At 37.0% G+C, this 10,402-nt stretch overlaps 1 pseudogene; it reads left to right on the top strand.

Moving 5' to 3' along the window:
* Positions 1-2,011: 2,011 nt before the first annotated feature.
* On the top strand, positions 2,012-5,086 carry LOC123850704 (mortality factor 4-like protein 1; annotated as a pseudogene).
* Positions 5,087-10,402: the final 5,316 nt, after the last annotated feature.

Here is a 10,402-nt window from a genome sequence, read left to right as displayed (position 1 = left end):
CTATTAGTGGTTAAGTTTGGGGGAAATCAAAAATTATGTGTGGACTTTCAACTCTGTAGGGTTAGGGTTAACCCTAAACCCTGCATTGTTTGAAGGTCAACTGTACTCAAAATACCCAAAAGATGTGTTTTTTGAAATGCTTAATCAAATAGAAAAATCCCCTGACAGTATGAATTCAAAACAAGAGAATTCATAACTTAACAATACTTCAATAGAAACAAGACATTTCCAATAGAGTCGTGTTTTTAAAAAATAAGGAAAAATGTGATAAATTGAAAATCATACTTAAATAACTTATATACTTAATTTACCCAGTTGACTCCACTGACACCTTCCCTGATAATAACCAAAAAATAAAATCAACAAATAAGCACATTTCTTTCATCCATCCATGACATAGTAGGGAAAGAAGCAATTACCCTGGAGAGAAAATTAGCAATAACTGCATCATTGCCTTGATGTGAGAAATCCTTTCAGATGCTTAGGCTCCGAGCAGAGAGGAAAAACAAAAATTGATTTTTTTCTGAGATTTTTACAACCACGCCCCAGCCCTAAGGTAGGTTTACCACCCAATAGAAATTACTTCGGTAACCCAAAGAGCTGCAAGATGCTAATTTATTTGAAAATTCTAACTCATGGATCTATAGTGATTGTGGAAACCTGTAGAAGCAAAGAGAAATTTTTTTCAGGAGGAATTGTCATCTGAGGTCAAATAATTCAAGTAATTTCCATATATAAATATCCACAGAAATGCACATTTCACATTAAAATAGAAAATACACAAAGTAATATTATCATTAATAGATACAAAAGTTAATACAAGGGGTGCCTGGGTGGCTCAATCGAGTCCAACTCTTGATTTCAGCTCAGGTCATGATCTCAGACTCCTGAGATGGAGCCCTACATAGGACTCCATGCTCAGTGGGAAGGCTGCTTTTCCCTCTCTCTCTGCCCCTCCCCCTAGCTCACGCGGGCATGCTCGCACTCTCTCTCTCTCAAATAAATACATTTTTAAAAAGTTAATAAAAGAATAAGCCTCAAAATCATTAAATAGTTGTATGATAAAAATAGAATTTCAGATATTTTAATAGGTTCTTAGAAATAAAGCAAAGGCATACAAATTTGAACAAGGAAGATTTCAAATTCTTTCAAATAAATAATGGCTGGGGGTGGGTGTGCTTCTGTATGCCACTATCTGCTCGTTGTTTGGGGAAAGAAAAGGGACAGAGAAATGGGGACTGATGAATCACTGTGATGGTAAATTTTATGTGTCAACTTCGCTAGTCCTAGTCCATGGTACCCACACATTTGGTCAAATACCAGTCTAGATGCTGCTGTGAAGATATTTTTTACATGAGATTAACACCTAGTCTGATTATCCTCCATATCTACATGGGCCTCATCTAACCATTTGAAGGCCATAGAGAAAAAGACTGAAGGACCCCAAGGAAGAGAGGGTTCTGTCTCCACCGTGCTTCCAAATTCCAGCAGTGGCATCGACTCTTCCCTGAGTTTCTAGCCTGTTTGACCTGTAAATTCTGGATTTATCACTTCCCCAAAATCATATAAACCAATTCCTTAAAATAAATCTCTCCCTCCCTTATTCCCTGGCCTCTCCCTCTCCACCTCCCCTGCCTCTCCCTCTCCGCCTCCCCCTCCCTCCATGCCAACAGAGGGACCACCCTGAAAGCTCAAATGCTACCTCTAATATGACTAGTAGAGAAGACCCTCCTCCTAGTCACATTACCTTGAAAAACTAAGAATCCAGAGAAGTTCAGCTTATAAGCCTATTTTCTACTCATCTAGAAAATATCAAAAGGGTAAATCAGCATCTTAAAGGCAGAAAGGACCCAACAAAAATTGACTCCCTGAACTTAACTTGAAGAAAACAGGAGAGCAGGCAAGATCATGAAACAAAGAATAACCGTACAACAACTCGAACAATAATGACAACAACACAACTGCCTGGTATAAATGTATACTTAGAACCGAGATGATGTTGTAAAGGGACATGATGGTTCCTAAAGAGGAGTGCTGCCCTGTAAATGACTTAGTGAGTATTAGCTGAATGAAGGGCTGGCTCTGTGGCTGTGGGTGCATGGGTGGGGTGGGGAATGTGCGTGGGGGGGTGGAAGTATGGGTATGTGTGGGTGTGGGTGTGTGTGGGTGTAAAAGACAGATATAAAGAAAGAAAGAGACAGTGAACGAGAGACAGAGAGATATGACAAATCAAGGGAAAGACGCTGAAAGCACAGATACTCTGGACCATCAACTGTATTAACTATTATGCCACAAACCAAAGTAAAAAGAAGATGAGATAAGAATTTTAGTAAAATAATAATACTTTGAGAAGCCTTAACTAGTGATCTGAGGTTGCAATTACTTCATAGCTAAAATTCTTACTGAATTTGAAATGCTCTTTTTATGTTGGTGTTATTGTTGCCCTCATTTCAGTGAGTTTCAGGGAATAGAACAGAATTGAATGCCTCTACTCTGCCATCACTTGATTAGTAATTACTGACTTAAGTAAGATTCCACTCCTTTAATATATTAACATTATATAAATATTGATCTTATTCTATTCCCATCAATCTTTGTGTATCAATATTATAATTTTTTTTTAAAGATTTTATTTATTTGAGAGAGAGAATGAGAGAGAGAGCATGAGAGGGGGGAGGGTCAGAGGGAGAAGCAGACTCCCCGCTGAGCAGGGAGCCCGATGTGGGACTTGATCCCGGGACTCCAGGATCATGACCTGAGCCGAAGGCAGTCGCTTTAACCAACTGAGCCACCCAGGCACCCCAATATTATCATTTTAAAATATACGATGCATTGTTTCACTTTTGCAGTTTATCTTATTATTTTTTTTGCAAAAATTCTCTGATTATTCTCATACTTTCCCTTGAAGATGAATTTTAGAATTCTTTTCACTACTCCACAAAACAGCCCCGCCTGCTGGGACATTGGTTCATCGTGACTGAATTTCTGGCCATATCTCTTTCTCTTTTGGGTATGCCTAATAATTTCCATCGCTGGCTCAATTTCAATGAAGATAATTCTGAAATTTTTATTATACTTTTCAGGTTCACTTGAAGTAACTGGCCTTTGTCCTTTAAATGTTTTTTTTTTTTTTTTAAAGGCCACCCATTAGTTCATGTGTTAATAAGTGTCACGTGTTTGGCCTCTAGGGTGCCCTGTAGCTTTCTGTCTTGTTTCTTTCCAATTGAAGTACTCTTTGTTCTCTGACTCCTACTTCTGTGGTCAGCCTCTGTGTTTTGCAGTCTGCCATCTGCTTTTGTTGTGAAAGTGTTACTATAATTTGTTCCTTTGGATGAAACTAACTTTCTTGTTGATGATGTTGGAGCTGAAAATGGTTTCCTTTGCTATGGCGAAATAGAAATAGTTTTTCCTTCATGTACGGTATCATTGAGCATCTCCTCTGACTGCAAGAGCTCAGAGATTTGCTTTATCATTTATCATTTCATACTCAACACTGAGAATCAGATTTATTTCCAATGACATTGACAGTAAAGGAAGGGTAGTAAGGCGATGCAGTTTTAGGATCATACCCCTCTGAACTTGGCTTTGGACAATTTCCTGTTGATGTATGTAGTTGGGTATTAGTGTATGTTATGTTCATGTTATGTTTACTCATTCTTTTATTCTTTTAACAAGCTTTCATTAATTAGCTATAATCTTCCAGGTGTTACATTATTGCAAAAGATGGAAACATTTAGAAACCATGGTTCTTATTCTGAAACAGCTCATAGTCTATTATAATAATAGACAAATAAACCAGAATTTTAGAGCACTGGGTAAGCATTATGGATAAGCACTATGAAAGCAGGAAACATGGGAAATGGTTGCATAGGGAAAGAACCAAGCTCTGGTTAGTGCACGATCAGGGGAAGCACCCCTGTGAATGCTGTGACTGAACCAAATCTTGCAGGATGAGAAATTAGCCAGCCAGTGCATGGGTAAAGAGCATCCCTACAGTGAAGAGCACATGCATATGGAAACAACTGGAAGAAAGCAGAGTCCATTCAGATTTTTAGTGCATTTCTCTAAGACTGACGTATATGGTATAAGGGAAATGTAGTAAGAACTGTGGCTGGCAAAGAATACAGATGATAAGAGTTACAAGCAAAACAGTTTACAAAATAAACTATACAACATTTATGTAAAGGTTACCATAAAGGACAAACAAGTGAAATACTTTTTACATTACAGTGGTTGGAATAAAAATTGGGATTGAATGGGTTCTAGAAAGCAGAATACTCAAATATGTGGATACCAATCTACAGAAACAGTGTGAACTTCAGATAGCCAGTCAGGAGCAATATGCAGAGAGGAAGATGAGGGGGGCTGCCCCAGAAAAGATGATGTCTGTTCTGCCAATAGAAAAATGTTGAACTGAAAGCCAAAAAGAACAAACAGAAAATACCTGGAAATGCAGATGGTGGCAGACCAGGGAGACACCTCAGCCTCCTCACAAGTAAAGGGCCCCAGTGGATCCTACTGTTGACACTGAGGAAGTTATTCATGAACAGAATTAAAGATTCTTAAAGAACTAAAACCGTGGTTTGTTGAGGATTAGGACTTAACTACCAGGCAGCAACAGGTCTTCTATCCTCCTGCCAAGAAAAACGTGGACTCCATTCTATGCACAATACAAGAAATCTCAGGAAAACACAGATAATAAGGAGTACGCAGTTAATGAGGCTGTGGCAGGGATAAAGGAATACTTCAAAGTACTTTTGGGCACTCAGCTACTCTACAAATTTGAGAGACCCTGGGACACGGAGATCCTCGCAAACCATCTGGATGCACCCATGATCAGGTGTATTGGGCACCACATCTACTGAGATTATTTTTACGAACTGGAGCGATATTGGCCTACACAGCTCTGGATGAGAAGAACCTCGTGTTATTACTGAATTATATTCATAATTTCCTAAAATACCTGGCAAAGAATTCTGCAACCTTGTTTAGAGCCAGCGATTATGAAGTGGCACCATCGGAAGGCTGTGTGAGGCGAGGCCCTGACACTTTGTTCGGATCTCTGGAAACACATTTTTGTTTTTAGTCCTTCTCTTGCACAAATGATGTACTTTGAACATATTAGTGTTTAACAATTGATGTTTGTTTTATGCTTGATTTTAAAATAAAATCAATAAAATAAAATAAATAGGAAATAAAATAGGAAAATAAAAAGGATTATAGCTCCAAAAACAAAACAAAACAAAATAAACTATACATGATTCCCTGACTCCAGAAGAATTGAAAGCACTTCTGTATCATTTATGATGTATCGACACTTAAATAATCTTGGGAAGATTATCTATAAAAGAGTTTTCAAAACCTCCTGAGGGTAAAAAGTAGAAAAATATTTACTTCATTAAAAATTTAAGGACACTGATCTCTGTCGTCAAAAGTGTCTTCCCAGTCAAGTCTTTAGACCATTGCTTCTGACTTCCTTCTTGTGGGAATTATAAATCTGTCACTCTCCCATTTCAGTTAAGCAAGAAAATAGGTGATGTCATTCCCCAGGCCACCACTCTCTGCCTTCACAGCCCTAAGTTTAAGCTGTCTCTGAAGGACCAGTCAAGGACTTACTAGACCTTCATGGAGTCTCAAAACCATCTGTTTCTGTTTTGACCTGAAGTCTTATAGCAGCCACTTCCTGTGACAGGGTTTTATTCATTTCTTGAAATCTTAGCTTAAGCTTTTCCATTGTAAGCATATACCAGATTTTCTTTGTCCACCTAAGCACTAATGGATATTTAGGTCCCTTCCATGTGTAGGATGCTGTGGATACCACAGCAATCGACATGATAGTACACATTTCCTGATGGGAAAATTCACTACTGCAGAGTTTTCTAAAGTGAATTTGACACAATGACTCTTAGCAGCTCAACTGTTTCCCTCCAAAATTTATGGTGAAGTTCTAACCTCCCCCTGACCATACCTCAGAGTGTGACTTCATTTGGAGGTACGGTCCTTAAAGAGGTAATTAAGGTAACATGGGGTCACAGGGGCTGGCTCTAATCCAATATGACTGGTTTCCTGAGGAAATGAGGACACAGACACATAGGGTGAGAAGACCATATGAAGACACAGGGAGAACGTGGCCATCTGTAAGCCAAGTAAAAAGGCCTCAGAAGAAACCAACCCTGACAACACCGTTTATCTTGGACCTCCAGCTTCCAGGACTGTGAGAAAATAAATTTCTGTCAGTTAAGCCACCCAGTCTATGGTCTTTTGTTATGGCAAGCCTAGAAAACTAATACGACTGCTTTCAAAACTCCAAAATTCTAAGGCTTATCTCTAACATTTATCAGGAAAAATAATATAGTAATAATCTGTCTAGTGTATTCCTGGTGTAATGCACTACACAAACTGCCTTACATATAGCATATCCTAAAATTCTCCAGGTAACTGTATGGAATAGGTATTATTACGATCCTTCACATTTTTAAAAGTTTCAGGTAGGTTCGGGAATAGCAAAGATCACAAAGTAAAATTAACAGAACTAAATGCCATCAAGCCTGTGCTTCAATTAGCCACACTTCATGCCAGAACCGTCGACTTCCTTGATTTCTGGGGAGGTGTAGAAAATCGAGGGTGGTGACCGAAGCTAACAGTCAAAATCGTTTTTTAAACAAGATTACTGAGGATGAGCACGACCTTTCAGATCAATAAGTACTATCAGGCCACATTAAATAAAATAGTTTAGTAAAATGTTTTCGAAGTGGACAAACAACTGAATGAAATAGGCTATGATCTAGTTGGAAGTGTCTCCACATACAGAAATTTAAAATCTAAAATGCATTTAAAATACACGGGGAAAGATCAGGCATTCAAACAACTGTAGGGGAGCTCCTATGTCTATAGAAAAAAAAAAATCCAAAAAATTAAGCAGATAGCAAAAATAAACTTAATTCTGTGTGGTTAAAACTAAATCCCAAGTGCAATCATCCCTCATCCAAACAGATGTATCGGGCATTCTGGAAAGCTACAAAACCCCTTGTCCCCTTTGTTTGATATAATTTCAGTTCCTCTCACCCCTTTGGTCACTCAGCTAATAACACATCTGTTCCCTTAATTTTACTTGCAACACATGGAAGTCAGAAGAGAATACAACACCCCTTGTGACTTTGCCAGTTCTGAATAGAGCAGAATATTACTGCACTTGTTCCAGACAGTTTATTTCTCGTAATGAACTTACGATAACACTAAATTTTTGTTGACAGCCATATCACACCAGTGAATCATACTGATTAACCCACAATTTGAAGTCTGCTCCATGTGAATCACCTGTAATCAAGTTTCCTCCAGCCATGCTTTACTAAGCCAGTGACCTCATCAAAGGAGAGAAAAAATATTGTCTCATAGGAATTTAAACTATTGAAATAATGTTACTACTTGGAAATCAGCTCTTCTTTTCCTAAGTAATTTAATAAACCGTCTTCAATAATTTAAGATTTGTCTTACATCAGTTTGAAGCTACGAAGTCTAGAGGTTTATAAAATTTCATTTACTCATATATTTTAAAAAATAAGAAGCATTTCCTTCTCTTCATTGTCTTAGTACTTTGCCCATTAAAGATCCTTAATTGTGCTTTGATAAAAATATTTGGCAACTGTCTCTATCAATAACATCTCAAGCAGTTCCACTATATATATCAATACCATAAGTATATATAAACCTTGATTCTGATATGAATTTTCTTTGTGATGTCCATAATTCATTTTATACATCATTTTATATATCAGTCAACACCAGAAATAAAAACAACTTCACTAAAACGCTTGTAAAAGACATAAAATCATGAACATGAAATAAACCAATTTATGGGATATTATAGGTGCAAATGGATGGACTGTGTCAGAACTACACTTGTACAAAGGAGCTCCCCAGGGTTTCCATTTTTTTTACTTTCAGAACAAACACCTGTACAATTTTAGAGAATTCCTCAAAGGTTTTTGAGGACAAAGGGATTTCAATAGAGATCAATAGATACAAGTTAGGTATTTAAGTAATTGGGCTTATGCCGTCAGAAAAGAATAGATGTAATTCCTAAGTCACATTCTTTAAATTGCCCATGCAGATAAAAAAGTTTAGAGCAGAGGCTGTAATGGGAATGGCCCTGTTTTCTGAGAGCAGTGGGCCATTTGCTCTGACACATAATATGGCAGATCAATTCATGAGGTGTTTGTGTTAGAGAAGAGAGCATGCTCAAAATACTTCCATAGACACAGAAACTATGAATCACAATGAATTCTAAAATCTTGGTAGATTTTTTTTCTTAGGAAAAAAATAGGAGAAATGATTCTACTCATAGGACATAAGTCAGTATCTTAAAAGACATGCCATTTAAGTAATCATCATAGCAATAAATAGCCAGTATGGCACAAGTCACTTAAATGTTACTCAATATTCTATCAGGATTAGAATATTTTCTCAAAAATTATACATACTATAATCCTTACTTAAAGACTCATATGTATAAAGTATAGAAGTATTTCAGAACGGAGGTGGCAGGAAACTCGAGCCAAATGGTTTAGAGAATTTAAAATTATTTGACACCTAAACATTTAAAAATAGATAAATATAAAAACATTTGACACCTAAATACAAATGTATATATACATGTATTGTATGTATATTTATTTACATATGCATATACTTCTGTGTATGTGTGTGTATACGTATGTAATTGGGTTGCCGTGGTTTTAATTTGCCTTTTGGAATTAAAAATTAAAAAAAAAAAAAAACCTCCTACGACTATGGTATCTTTGTAAAAAGAAAAAGTATATTCATTTCCACAGTTAGGAATAACAGATTCTCAGATAAAAAAGGAAGGTTAGGCCAAATCAAACAAAAATGTATTTTAAAATAATAATCTATACTTTTTTCCTAATTTGGCTGAATATAATTCTTTAAGAACTGCTCATTAGGTTGAAGCCAACATTTACTTATTAATTGCTGCAGTGTAAAATCATTAATGTATTTGCACAAAGACACAGTTGGATGGTGGCAGACACTAACCTGATCCCAAATAACATGCTGTATTCAATGCATCTAATTGCTGGAAAATCTACACCTTAGAGTCTCCATTTCTATTGCAATATTCATATTATTCTTTGTCTAATATACAGATTATATCCCAAATATCAGTTATGTCAAACTAAGAAAAAAGTATCACATATAAAAATTAGCATCCTGGGTCACTTTAATACAGGGTTTAGCAAACTTTTCTCTAAAGAGCCAGAGAGTAAATATTTCAGGCTTTATGGTGCATATAATCTCTATTACAACTATTCAACTCTGTGGTCATAGTGTGAAAGCAGCCATAGATAATATGTAAACAAATTAGCATAGCTGTATTTCAGTAAAACTTTATGGACACTGAAATTTGAATGTCATAGAATTTTCATGTCATAAAATAGTATTCTCCTTTTGATTTTTTCCAACCATTTAAAAATACAAAAATCATTCTTAGCCTGTAGGCTGTATGAAACAGGTAGCAGGCTGGATTAGCTCAAGGGCTATAATTTGCTGACCCCGCAATATGCAAATATATGACAACTAGAATGACTTCTGCAATAACTTAATTTGCATAGAGTTTACTTAAATTCTACCTAGTCATCTTACAACTGTATACAGTGGATCCAAAAAGATGGCAATCCACAGCACCAATCCACAATTCTCCCCTTGACCTAACTTGAACATGCTAGAGATCCACTTTTCAGAAATCATATTTATGTAGAACATGTAAGTGATCAGTTAGTTCTCCACGTGTGATATAAAAAATGGAGGTGTGCAACTTTGTGCACGTACTAGCCTCTGCAAACCAAATAGTAGATGAGTTACACTCTACTCTTTGGGCCAAAGATTCAATTAACCTGAGCAGAATATATGGAGTTGACTTTATAAAAATTCAAATTATTCTATATAAACCCCTGCCTGAATTATACTGCAGTGTTCTCTGGCACATGAAGCAAGCTCAGGAGGAATATCTCTTTGAATCTCCACTAGAGTGGGGACACACTGTGCCATGTACCAGTTCCTGCAATACTCCCACATGGCCAGTTAAGGAGCTTAATGGAAAAGGCTACTTACCTCTACAAGCCCTGAGGGCAATCAACAGACCCCCCCCTCCCCCCCACCCCCCCACTCCCCCACTCCCCGCTCCCTAGATTCCAGGGAGTTTCTATCTGCTAAACAAACACTTTACAATGGCAGATTCATTTGCCATCTTTTTTCGATCCCAGTAGGTAAAGGTAGTTAGTATTTCTTTGTTCTTTTGGTGGGACTATCGGCAGTATACCCAGTTAGTTATGCCTCAGGTATGGATAAGAACTCTCTCATATTTCCCTCAATGTCTAAATGATAAACT

The sequence above is a fragment of the Mirounga angustirostris genome, unplaced genomic scaffold, assembly GCF_029215605.1.
Source record: "Mirounga angustirostris isolate CCGP_5_RB_7025 unplaced genomic scaffold, mMirAng1.0.hap1 SCAF_10, whole genome shotgun sequence".
NCBI lineage: Eukaryota > Metazoa > Chordata > Mammalia > Carnivora > Phocidae > Mirounga > Mirounga angustirostris.
Note: the sequence above shows the minus strand (reverse complement) of the source record. Positions and strands in the feature narration are given on the sequence as shown.